This window comes from Phocoena sinus, chromosome 1 (assembly GCF_008692025.1).
Source record: "Phocoena sinus isolate mPhoSin1 chromosome 1, mPhoSin1.pri, whole genome shotgun sequence".
Classification (NCBI taxonomy): domain Eukaryota; kingdom Metazoa; phylum Chordata; class Mammalia; order Artiodactyla; family Phocoenidae; genus Phocoena; species Phocoena sinus.
In genome coordinates this window covers 150,926,781-150,940,208 of record NC_045763.1, presented here as the reverse complement: position 1 = coordinate 150,940,208, position 13,428 = coordinate 150,926,781, and positions in this window count along the sequence as shown.

Sequence of the window (13,428 nt, the reverse complement as noted above, 5' to 3'; positions counted from 1 at the left end):
TGGATTGTTATTTATCTTTCTGCGCTAATTTACTTTCTCAAGGATACTGTGAGCAAACTAATGCATTTACATCATTTATTTCCATGCCCAGCATGTTGAACTGTTGAGTGTCAACCTATGCCAGGCATTATTCAAGGTCCTGGGAGATATATATATTTCAGACGGTGGGTGCTATAAAGACAAAGAGGCTAAGGAAAGTTAAACAATATAAGAGAAATCGTTGATCAGGAAAATGAATGACAATTCCATTTATTTTTTGTTTATTTATCAAAAATACCATATGCTAGTTGCTTAAAAAAGTTTACATCTGTGTGACTAGAATAAGCCATTACAGAAAGGAAACAATACAAGTGGAAAAATGTTATTAGCCTGGAAAACATGGTTATTGAATTAAACTCTAAAATGGAAGCCATGACTTACAAATGGACACTGCAGGAAACTAAATTAGTGAGTAAAAGGTCAGCTCAAGATTAGTTTCCTAGAACACAAAATCATAAGGTAAAGAAATGAAAATGAAAGAATAGAATAATTGCGAAAGACAGGTATCAAAGAGCCAACCCACAAGTAACAGGCGTTCTTAAAGTAATTAACAGAATCATTTGTAGCAGAAGCCATATGTAGAACATTTATTAGCCTTCAGTAACATTGTGTTTTTGAAATTGAGTGTGCTTATCATATTAATTAAGAATCTTTGCGCTGTGTTAGGGTCCCAGCTCAAACTGGCTTAAACAGAAAAAGGGATTTTATTGGCTTATATAATGAAGTCCACAGGTTCACCAGGAATCCATCTCTCCATCTCTGGTTTTCCTCTGGGTTGGCTCTTTTCTTGGGTATGTTGTTGCCATGGGGTGGCACCCAATCGCTCCAGACTTATACTCTTCTAGCTTTCCAAGCCCAATGGGAGGAAAGAGTTGTCTACTTCTAATATTTGAGGCATTAACCTCGGGTTAATTCTCACTGATTCTGGTCTGGCTTGAGTCATGAACTCACCTTTGAATCAATCCAGATGTCTGAGAAGTGCTGTTGCCTTAGTTTCATTGGCAGCACACTCTCCCTCCTAGAATGAGGGGTGTTCAGCTCTATCCAGTGCCCACATGGACTGCAGGTGAGGGAGAGACAGTTTCCCAGAGGAAAATGTGTTTGCTGACTCCAGAGGAAAGGGGAATGGATACTGGGTAGGCTAAATAACATCATGGTGGGCAGATTAATAAAATCACTACTCTCAGACCTGTTCACGTAGAATTTGTAAATCTAAAAGATTACCAAAACCCTCTAAAGAAATATGCCTCAGATTTCTCCTCCGAACTCTAAATGCTAGTGGAATTCCTTCCTTGAATTGTGAAGGAAAGAGGTTGTGTGACCCAAGAATTCTATACCTGGGCAAACTGTCACTCATAATATGTGTACTCTGAAAATAAAGTTCCCAGGATACTCCTTGAACAAACCGGTAAAAAATGTGTTCCAGAACAATAAGGATAAATTAAAATTAGGTACAAATCATCACCGAGTCCTGTGGTTCCACCTCTGAAATGGGTTCCCTTTCCACCACCACCTCTAGTCCAAGCCACCATCATCTCTCATCGGGATCATTGCCGGTCTCTTAACTTGCCTTTCTCTTCTACTCTCAACCCTTCCGAGCCATTTCTACGTATTATTCAATGGTCTGCTAGTAAGTCAGATCATACTTCCTTGCTTAAAATAATTTGTGGTTCTGTATGGCAGGTAGAATAAATTCAAGCTCCTTATCATGGCTTTCCAAGACCTGGCCTGCACAGATTCAGCCTCCACACGTTAACCCCGACCCCATTGTCCTTTCTTTGCTCACCTCACTGCAGACACATAGCTACTTATCAGTTCTTTCTTTGAATGTGTCAAGCTCCTTCCTCTGTCAGGGCCTTCACACACGCCGCTCCTTCTACTTGGATCTTTCTTCTCTCAGTTCTCCTTGGCTGTCTCCTTTCATGGCATCTTAACTTACTTACACCCCTTCCTCGGATGTTTTCTGGTCTCCCAACCTAATAATAGGCGTCCTTCTATTTTTCTTGGCATCCTTATCTCAAACCACTAATCACAATCTGTAACCATACATTGACTTGTGTTTACTTGTGTTATATCTGTCTTGCCCGGGAGTGTGCACCCCATGAAGGCAGGGACCGTGTTTATTTTGTTCACCACAGAATTCCCAGGTCTCAGCACTTTGTGGGATACAGGAATGGTGCAAAATATATATTTTTAGGGAGGAGGAGAGAAGAAACATTGAAATGAGGCAACTAAATAGAAACAAATATATATGGAAAGATGATGAGGTGGTCGATTTAATTGTAATTTCTAAGGTGAGGGCAATTTTTTTTTTTTTTATTAAAGAGATGATGCAAAAAAGTGGAGTCGGGGGCTTCCCTGGTGGCGCAGTGGTTGAGAGTCTGCCTGTCGATGCAGGGGACACGGGTTCGTGCTCCGATCCAGGAGGATCCCACATGCTGCGGAGCAGCTGGGCCCGTGAGCCATGGCCGCTGAGCCTGCGCGTCCGGAGCCTGTGCTCTGCAACGCGAGAAGCCACAACAGTGAGAGGCCCGCGTACCACAAAAAAAAAAAAAAAAAAAAAGAGTCGGGGCCAGATTTTAAAGTTCTAGATTAAATGAGCAAATTCAGTATATACTGCTGATTTAGGGCCAGAAAAAACGGATGCAGACTGATGTGACACAGAAGCTCAGAGCAGAATTAGCTGTGCACACAGAGTGATTGTGGCCTTGAAGGAAGGATATAATTCAGTGAATCAGGGAGAGGTGAGAAGGGCCTTTCTTGTGTGAGTGTGTGTATGTGTGTGTGAGTGTGTGTGTGTGTGTGTGTGTGTGTGTGTGTAGGGGTAAGGTAGCAAACGACTAAGCAAGGAGAGCTCTGGAATTGAGACAAGTGTGTGAGGGGAAACGGTGAGGAGTACAGCGAGGCTTCCATGACCAGAGCACTCACAGTGGGTTAAGACTCAGAGGAAATTGGAGGTTGCTGCCATGAGGGCGAAGCTTCCTTCCTGGAGGGCTTGGTGGTCTGGACAAGTGTCTGCAGCAGGACATTGGTCTCTAGACACTACGGACACCTTGTGGCACAATAAGGAAGAGACCGGGCAGATGTAACAGAGAGGCTACAGGTGCTGGAGGGGCTGCCGCAGAAAGGAAGGCCTGGGAGCAGGGGCATCACCAGTGAACGGGCACACGAGGTGCCTGGATGACAGAAAAGGAAAGCAGAAGGCTCTGGAAGCAAACTTGCCTACTTGCCTGACTCCTTGTGAACCCAGGAGTAGGTCTTGTTAGAGGGAGCGAGAAAACTGCTCTCTCGTCCCAGAAAACAATCTTTCTGTATGTTGAAAATGGGTCCCTCAAGGTGGCCCCCGTGGGTGTTTGTGCCTGCAGCTTGGGGCACCTTAAGGAACAGTGAAGAGAGGCAGATGTAGCATTCATAGGCAGAAGATCCGGGCTGGCTTGCCTGTCTCTGCCATTCTGTATCTCTGTAACCTCAAACTAGTTCAGTATCTGAAGCTTGCTCTCATTGCAAGGAAGGCACGATAACTAATGTTCCTCACATCCTTATGCGTGATGCCTGTGTGTAGTAGGCTTTGTAACCTGTAATGTCAATTATATTTGGTCCTGGATAGCGTGGGGGGAAGTGGGCATTAGTCTCTGGAAATGCCATCTGTGGGCCTGGACTCCACTGGTTTTTCCTGCCAGGTCCTCACTTTAGCTCAGCCTCAAAGAAAGACTCTGTTGGCCAGTTGAGCAGAACATTCTTCTGTCCAGTCTTCAGCTCTGGTAGGAACTTCAAAAGATGATTTTATGTTTCACCGCATCTCTGAGAAAGTCTGCGATGCACTCTCCCAACCTCTGGGCATCGATCTAGTTTTAGGAGAATCAACAGAAAAATGAATCTGTGTCCTCTCCACCTGTTACAGAAGCACGGGAGGATAAGGTTTCTAGGGCAATTGCCACTAGATGGCACCATAGCAGTCTCTGTGCATCAGATGAGAATCACTTCAGACAAGAAATACGGTAGCTGTGGGAGTGGGCTGGGGGTGGTGAGAAGGACACATTTCCATTAAATGACTTGCAAGATACTTTTCTTCAATTCTAATGAGATTGACAGGAATTTCCTCAGATTAATCAGTGAATGGCATGTTGTAGCTCAGCAATGCCATGTATGGAATCAACCATCCCATCTGTGCTTTTGAAAACCTGATAGCAATTTTATCTGGGAGCAGTTGCCATCAAGGGGATGCCCATTCCTGTCAAGACCCATCCCAACCACTCTTTATTGCCACCAGACTCAGAATTAGGGTCAGATCACAGCTTTGCCTAGAGGAGACAAGTACAAAATCAGGAAGAAATCGTTTGTACACTAAAAGAAGTGCAAGATTTGGTAATATGTATCGGAAGAAACCTGGGAAATATATGGAGGAGTATATTCTAAGGGTACTAGACGAAGGATGATAGAGTAGAGCACTTTATCAAATCAAATTTATTGGGTACATTTATTAAATATTCTGGGTTTAATGTATTAGCCCTTATAACTGGAAATAGATCTAAAATTTTCTTGGTTGGCTGACTCAACCTTGGACTCAATAGTGGCATATGCTTAGGGACTTCCCCAGTGGTCCAGTGGTTAAGAATCTGCCTTCCAATGCAGGGGACTCAGGTTTGATCCCTAATTGGGGAACTAAGATCTCACATGCCGTGGGGCAACTAAGCCCATGTGCCACAACTACTGAGCTCACGCACCTCAATGAGAGAGCCCACGTGCTGCAAACTACAGAGCTCACGCGTCACAACTAGAAAGAGAAAACCCTTATGCCACAACTAGAGAGAAGCCAGAGCGCCACAACGAAGAGCCCACGCACCGCAACGATAAATATCCCACAGGCCTCAATGAAGATCCCACGTGCCACAACTAAGACTCAATGCAGCAAAAGAAGAAAAATAATTATGGCGTATGCTTAATAAGGTTGGAATGCTGGGACTTCCCTGATAAGATGTAGAGAAAAGCATTCAAGACTTAAGGAGAAAGGAATGAAGTGACTTTATCACATGAGATCCACACACCTACCCCCCAATACATCAACCCGAGGGCCCAGAGGACAATTCATTTAGACATTGAAAAATAAATTTCTGATGGTAGCACTTGCGTCTCTGAAAAACTCCGTGGTGGCTGTTTTCTGTAAGCCAGATGTAGTGGTGAAAGATGCCTCTGTAACTTGGGCTCCCTGTTTTCGCTGGGAGGGATGACATTCCCTTAAAACAGAGGCCAAATAACAGAACATAGCCACCAGAGACAAGACCATGTTTATTATAAAAAGCAACAGAGGCATAGTGGCAATCATTCTTTTGAAACCTAGGGATTTTTAGTGGGACTAATTGATCATGGTACACCTAGGAATGAAAATGATGACAGCCTGGGCTTCCCTGGTGGTACAGTGGTTGAGAGTCCGCCTGCCAGTGCAGGGGACACGGGTTCGTGACCCGGTCCGGGAAGATCCCACATGCCGCAGAGCGGCTGGGCCCGTGAGCCAGGGCCGCTGAGCCTGCGCGTCTGGAGCCTGTGCTCCGCAACGGGAGAGGCCACAGCAGTGAGAGGCCCGCGTACCGCAAAAAAAAAAAAAAAAAAAAAAAAAAAAAGAAAAGAAAATGAAGACAGCCTACTAAAATTGTTGCTTGATCTATATAAAAAGCCTAGTGGCCAAAAACCTGACTTGAGTGACCTCTCAACCAATTTCTAGACCTAAGGCAGTTCCAGATGAAGAGTCCCTTGATTGAAGGGGGACAAAATCACCCACACTGTGGCTTTCGGTTAGAATCTTTCTCCAGCCGCTCCAGCGCTTGCTTAACGGGCCTGTGTACAAAGTGGCCATAATGGCAGAGATGGGGACTATGTGTGGGTGCCCTAATCAGGGCTTTTCTGACTATCAACACTGCTGATTGCCTAACTTGCCAACTAAACTAAGCCCCTGATATGGCACTACTCTCCAAGGGGCAGCCCCCAGGGGCAAGTTGATTGCGTTGCACCCCTTCTGTCACGCAGGGGAGAAAAAATTTTCCTCACTGGAGGAGACATGTATTCTGAGTACATATTTGCTTCCCTGCCCAAGAATCTTCTGCCAGAAACGTCTGTGATTACAAAATATGGTGTACTGTAGACATCATTGCTGCTGATCAAGAGAGTCATTTCAAAAGAAGTGCAGCAAAGGGTTCATGCCCATGGGATTACACCACAAACTTCACCCCCCAGAAGCAGCTGGCCTAACAGAAAGATGCAATAACTTACTGCAGTTATGGTACCAGTTGAGAAACTACACCCTGAGAGGACAGAGTTTCTTCCTCAAATGATGTAGATTACATTTTGAATCACAGGCAAATATATAGTCCTGCGTTTCCCATAGCCAGGCTACACGGGGCTGGGAATTAGAGGTGGAAATAGAATGGCTCTTCTCACTCTTAAATCTCATAGTCTGCCCACAGATTTTTGTTTTGTTTTGTTTTTGCTTCCAATCCCTGTGACTCTGAGCTCTGCTGGTTCTTGATTCCCAAGAAACAAATGCTCCTACTAGGACATGCACAAATGTTGAATTGATTTGGAAGACTGACTGCCACCTGGCCATTTTGGGTTCCTTTTCCAACAGGAAAAGAAGAGTTACTCTGTTGGCTGGGGTGACTGATACTGATTACCAAAGGAAAATTGGGTTGCTGCCACTCAATGGGGACAGGGAGAACTATATCTGAAATACAGCGTGCTTTTTAGTATTTTCATGTCCAATAGTAAAAGTTAATAGAAGATGACCATTTTCCCACCCCACTGCCAAAGCCATAACCAGTGATGATTCAGACCCTTTAGGCAAGATAGATTACCCCATCATATTAAAAAAAAAACCACCCATCTTAGGTACTGGATGAAGACAAAGGAAATATGAAATAGAATATGGAAGAAGGAAGTTATAATTATCAATTATGGCCTGATGACCACTTATGTGCTCGCTTATTATGTGAATGTGTGTGTATATATAATTGTATACGTTAACCATTTTATTCTTCTCTCTCCTGATTATTTGGAAGGATAAATTTATTCTTATAAATTTGGTTTTTAAGAAGCATATATTCAGATGAGATTGTGACTGAATTTGAGAAATAATGGATGCTGCTCGGAGATGGGTGCAATGACAGTTGAGACTTTACAAATCTGAATTTGGGGAGAAGGCAACACTGTCTTGGTTTATATGCAGAAAAGTTGCATTTTGAGGAGGAAACGAAGAGTTTTTTTATGATTATATCAAAGTTCAAGTTTTTGTAGAGTAGGGTTATGGATGCTGAACAGCCAAAGGTGGACTGTATCAGTTATTAAGTTATTGTGTCTCAACTACAAACCTTTTTATTTTTTTGAATGTGACAATAACTTTATTTTGCTTGGGGGGAGTGGGCAGGTGTCCAGTCTGAGAGCTTCTGGAATTGTTTCTTGGTGCCAGTGGCCTTGGTAACCTTGAGCACAAGGATCCTAGAGCTAGGACTCTGAAAATCACAAATTTGCTTTTCCAGTTGGCTCTGTTGATAGGAACACTAGATGGAGACTGCAAGGCTGAAAGAGGAACAAGGGGTTTGCTCCTTGCTGTGTATTTCTTGAGGGTTTCCTGTCTGATTGTGGTTCCTGTGAGTATTACCCCAGAAAACTTCATCATAACATAGGCATTTTCTTCTTGTAGCAGCAGCTGAATCCAGTTTATAGTTTTTCTAAAATTTGCAGTATCAGCCTCATTTGGTCTCCCTTGGGGATGCCAGCAATAGCCAGCCAGTGCCCCTTCTGCAGAGATCTCGGTCCCAGTCCCCTGGGTCCCCTCTTCTGAACTCAGTTGTTTAACACTGGCTGAGCAATGCCTCCTACTAAGAGGTCTGAGTTTCAGTTCCTCAGGGCCTCTCTACTAACTTTTAATAATTTCAACCTTTTCCCTGTGCATCCTCAGATCTTAACCATTGTAACTTCTATGATATTTCACAGTTACCTTTTAACCCTTTTTGTTACCGTGATGGTTAGTCTTATATGTCAACTTGATTAGTCTATAGTACCCAGTTATTTCATGAAATACTAATCTAGGTGTTGTTCTGGAGATATGCTGTAGATTTGGTGAACATCTATAATCAGTTGACTTTAAGTAGAGATTACCCACCATAATGTGGGTGGTCCTCATCCAATCAAGTTGAAAGACCTTGAGAGCAAAAACTGAGGTTTCCTGGAGGAAGAAATAATTCTGTTTTAAGACTGCAACATTAGCTCTTGCCTGAGAATTATCAGCCTGCCAACCTGCCCCACAGATTTCAGACCTGCTAGCCCCCATAACGGTGTAAGTCAATTCCTTGAAATAAATCTATTTACATTGTAAATCAATTATATTTCAATAAAATAAATAAAACTAATAAAATCTATTTATATATTAAAAGATTTTGGTTCTATTTCTATGGAGATTCCTGATTGATATAGTTACCTATTTTTGTATCTTTAAATTTATATCTATTAACTTTGTATCTATTAGTCATGATTAGCAACATGATTCTGGGGATTGGAATCAACAAAATGCAAGCAGCACAATCTTATGTAAAACATCGTCTTAGCGAAAAAAATGACACCAAGGCAAATCATAAACATGTCTTAGAAGCATTCAGATAAAAAAGACACATTGAGTACAGAAGAACAAAGGTAAGGTTGATAGCAGATTTCTCATTGGAAACAATGCAAATGAAAAGACAGAGGGGCATTATCTTTAAAGTACTGAAAAATATCTGTCAATCTACAGGTCTACAACTAGTGAAAGTATCATTTTAAAATGAAGGTAAAGGGACTTCCCTTGTGGCGCAGTGGTTAAGAAACTACCTGCAAATACAGGGGACATGGGTTCAATCCTTGGTCCGGGAAGGTCCCACATGCTGCAGAACAACTAAGCCCGTGCGCCACAACTACTGAGCCTGCATCTAGAGCCCGCAAGCCACAACTAATGAGCCCAGGTGCCACAACCACTGAAGCCCACATGCTTAGAGCCTGTGCTCCACAACAAGAGAAGCCACTGCAATGAGAAGCCCGTGCACCACAACGAAGAGTAGCCCCCACTTGCCGCAACTAGAAAAAGCCTGTACGCAGCAACAAAGGCCCAACACAGCCATAAATAAATAAATAAATAAATAAATAAATTTAAAATAAAATGAAGGTAAAATAAAGACTTTTTTAGGTATACAAAAGTTGAAAAAATTCATTGCAAGGAGGACCACACTACAAGAAATGTTAAAGAAAATTCTTTGGCAGAAGAAAAATGATACTAGAGGGGAATCTGAATGCACACAAAGGATTAAAGAGCACTGTAAATGCTACTACATGAATAAATTATCAGATTTTTTTCCTTTAAAAATATCTTTAAAACAATAACTGACTGTTTAAAAAATAGAAATAATGTATTTTGCAGTTTATAAAATAAGTATGGGTAAAATGTGACAAAAATAGCATAAAGGCTGGGAGGGGAGAAATGGATGTGCACTATTGTAAGGTTTTATACTTAACTTGAGGTAGTATAATATGATTTGGAGGTAGACTGTGATGAGTTAAAGATATCTACTAAACCCTAAGGCAACCACTAAAATAACAAAGCAAGGAGTTATATGTAATAAGCCAACAAAGAAGATAAAACGGAATCATTATCATCGTCGGAGTCGTCATCATCACTCAATGAATTCAAAAAACGTTAGAAAAAAGGGGGGAGGGAAGCTTTAAAAAACGGTACAAATAGAAAACAAACAGCCAGAGGGTAGACTTAAACCTAACCATATCAATAATCACATTAAATGGCTTAAATACCTTAATTAAAAGCAGAACTCATCAGATAGGATTAAAAAATAAGATTGAACTATGTGCTGCTGTCTATAAGAAAAACACTTTAAAGGCAAAAAATAAGTTAAAAGTAAAAGAATACAGAAAATGCCAAAAGATACACCATGCTAACACTAGTCAAAAGTAAACTGGAGATTACACACACATACATGTTTTCTGATCACAATGGAATTAAATTAGAAATCAATAGGAGAAAAATATTTGGAAAATCCCCAAATACATGGAAACTAAATAATACACTTCCAAATTTGTGGAATGCTACTAAAGGAATACTTAGGGGGAATTTATAGCACCAAATGCCTGTATTAGAAAAGAATTTCCTCGATCTGCTAAAGGGCAACTATGGAAAGCCTATAGCTAACATCATACTTAATGGAGAAAGACTGAATACTCTCTCCCTAATATCAGGAGCAATACAAGGATATTCACTCTCACCACTTGTATTTAACATTGTATTTGAGATCCTAGCTCCACTGCAATAAGGCAAAATAAATAAATGCATATGTAAACAAACAAACAAATGAAAGGCATCCAGATTTAAAAGGAAGGAATAAAACTGTCTTTATTCAGAGTCTACATAGAAAATTTTATAGAATCTACAAAAAGCCTAGTGGAAATAGTAGGTGAGTCAAGCAAGGTTGCAAAATACCAAATTAATATACAAAAAATTGCTTATGTTTCTAAATTCAAATTTCAATTACATTTCGATATATAGAAATGAACAATCAGAAATCACAATTGAAAAGTACTACTTAAAATAGAATAAAAATGTGAAATACCTAAGCTTAAGTTTGATAAAAGATATGAAAAATTGTTCAGTGAAAAGTACAAAACATTGTTCACAGAAATTAAAGAAGACCTAAATAAATGGAAAGATGTACCTTATTCATGTGTCAGAAGACTCAATGCTGTTAATATAGCAATTCTCCCCAAATTGATCTATAGATTCAATAAATACTGATCAAAATCCCACCAGGCTTGTTTGTTGAAATTGACAAGCTTATTCTGAAATTCATGCAGAAATTCAAAGGACTGAGAATAGCCAAAGAAACTTTGAAAAAGAAGAATACATTCACAGGGCTAACACTTCCTGATTTCAAGGCATATTACAAAGCTGTAGTAATCATGATAGTGTATAAAGATAAATAGATCAGTGAAAGAGAATAGACCTGCACACATCTGGATAACTGATTTTTGACAAAGATGTAAAGGTATTCAGTGAAGAAGGGATAGTCTTTCTGCAAATGGTGCTGTAACAACTGGATATCCATAGTTAAAAAAAGTGAAACTTGATCCTTACCACACACCATATACAAAAATGGATCATAGGTTTAAATGTACAACTTAAAATTATAAGACTTCTAGAAGAAAACATGAGAAAAAATCTTTGTGACCTTGGTTTATGGAAAGATTCCATAGATATCACACCAAATGCACAATCCATAGAAGAGCAAGTTGATAAATTGGACTTGTTGACCTGAAACAAATAGACCACCAGATATTTCTCCAGCAAAGATGGTTTTAATTGGGATCAGCAGAGAATTGCAATTCTAGGTGTGCAACAGTGGAGAGCCACGTGCAAGTCCCTACATGGAGAGGGAAGGAGACCACTTTCATAGTGAGGAAAAGGAAGTTGGGAGGGCTGTAGTAAACAAAGAGTCCATGGCTTATCATTGGCTGAGTCCTTGCCTGGAAAGAAGAGTCTTCTTTCTTCCTGTTGGACTATGTTATCATCACAGGGTGTGGGAGCTCCCGCTTCTGGACTCCCAACTCTATTTAATTGAGGTTTCTGTTTTATTAATCTTTTACAGACTTCAACAGTATAAAAAAGTTCGCTCTTTAGAAGTCACTGTTAAAATATTGTAAAGACAAGCCACAGAATGGGAGAAAATATTTTCAAAGTATGTACCTGATAAAAGACTTGTATTCAGAAAATAGAAAGTACTCTCTAAACTTTGTAATAAGAAGCAAACAATTCAATTTAAAAAAAGGGCAAAATATTTGAACAAACACTTCACCACAAATGTTATACTGGATGGCAAATAAACAATGGAAAGATGTTCAACATCATGAGTCCTATGGGAAATGCAAATTAAAACGTGACAATAACAAAACAGAAGCCAACTCATAGATATAGAGAACAAGCTAGCGGTTACCAGAGGGGAGAGGGAAGGGGGAAGGGCAATACAGAGGTAGGAGATTAAGAGGTACAAACTCTTAGGTATAAAATAAGCTACAAAGATATATTGTACAATGCAGGAATATAGCCAATATTTTATAATAACTATAAATGGAGTATAACCTTTAAAAATTGTGACTCACTGTATTGCATACCTATAACTTATATAATATTGTACATCAACTATACTTCAATTAAAAAAACTGACGTCTTCAACCACACACACACACACACACACACACACACACACACACACATACACACACACACAAAACCCCACAATGAAGTACTACTACATTGGAATTTATTAGAATGGCTAAAATTTTAAAAGACTGGCCTACTGAGTTTTGGTGAGGATTCTCATTGGTGGGAATGCAAAATGGTGCAACCACTTTGGAAAACAGTCTGGCCGTTTCTTAAATAATTAAACAGACATCTACCACATGATCCAACCTTTTCACTGTAAGGCATCTACTCAAGAGAAAAGAAAGCATGTGTCAATACAAAATCTTCTACACAAATAGCAGCTTTGTTTGCAATAGCTTGAAACTCGAAACAGCCCAATGTCCGTTAGAAGGTAAATGGATAAAGAAATTGTGGGGACTTCCCTGGTGGCACAGTGGTTAAGAATCTGCCTGCCAATGCAGGGGACACGGGTTTGATCCTTGGTCCGGGAAGGTCCCACATGCCGCAGAGCAACTAAGCCCGTGCACCAAAACTACTGAGTCTGTGCTCTAGAGCCTGTGAGCCACAACTACTGAGCCTGTGTGCCACAGCAACTGAAGCCTGTGCACCTAGATCCCGTGCTTCACAACAAGAGAAGCCACTGCAATGAGATGCTCGGCCACAACAATGAAGAGTGGGCCCTGCTCGCCGCAACTAGAAAAAGCCCGCGTGCGGCAACGAAGACCCAATGCAGCCAAAAATAAATAAATCTATTAAAAAAAAAAAAAAGAAATTGTGGCATCCATGGCTCAGTAGAAAAGAGAAATGAACTACTCATACATGTAACACCATGGATGAATCTCAGGGATGCATTACAGTGAGTTAAAGAGGCCAGACAAAAAAGACTATATCCTACATGATGCTATTTATATAATATATTAGAAAAACCAAACTAATCTATGCCATCAGAAAAGCAGACCAGTGGTTGTCTTGGCAGGAGTAGGAGTGGGGACATGAGTAAGAGGGGCAGGAGAGAAGGATTACAATGCAGCAGGATAAAACTCTTGGAGGTGCTGGATACGTTCATAATCTTGATTGAAATGAGGGTTTTATGAGTGTAGACATATATCAAAGCTTATCAAATTCTACACATTAGTCATAATAAAAAGGTCAACCAGTTCAGAAGT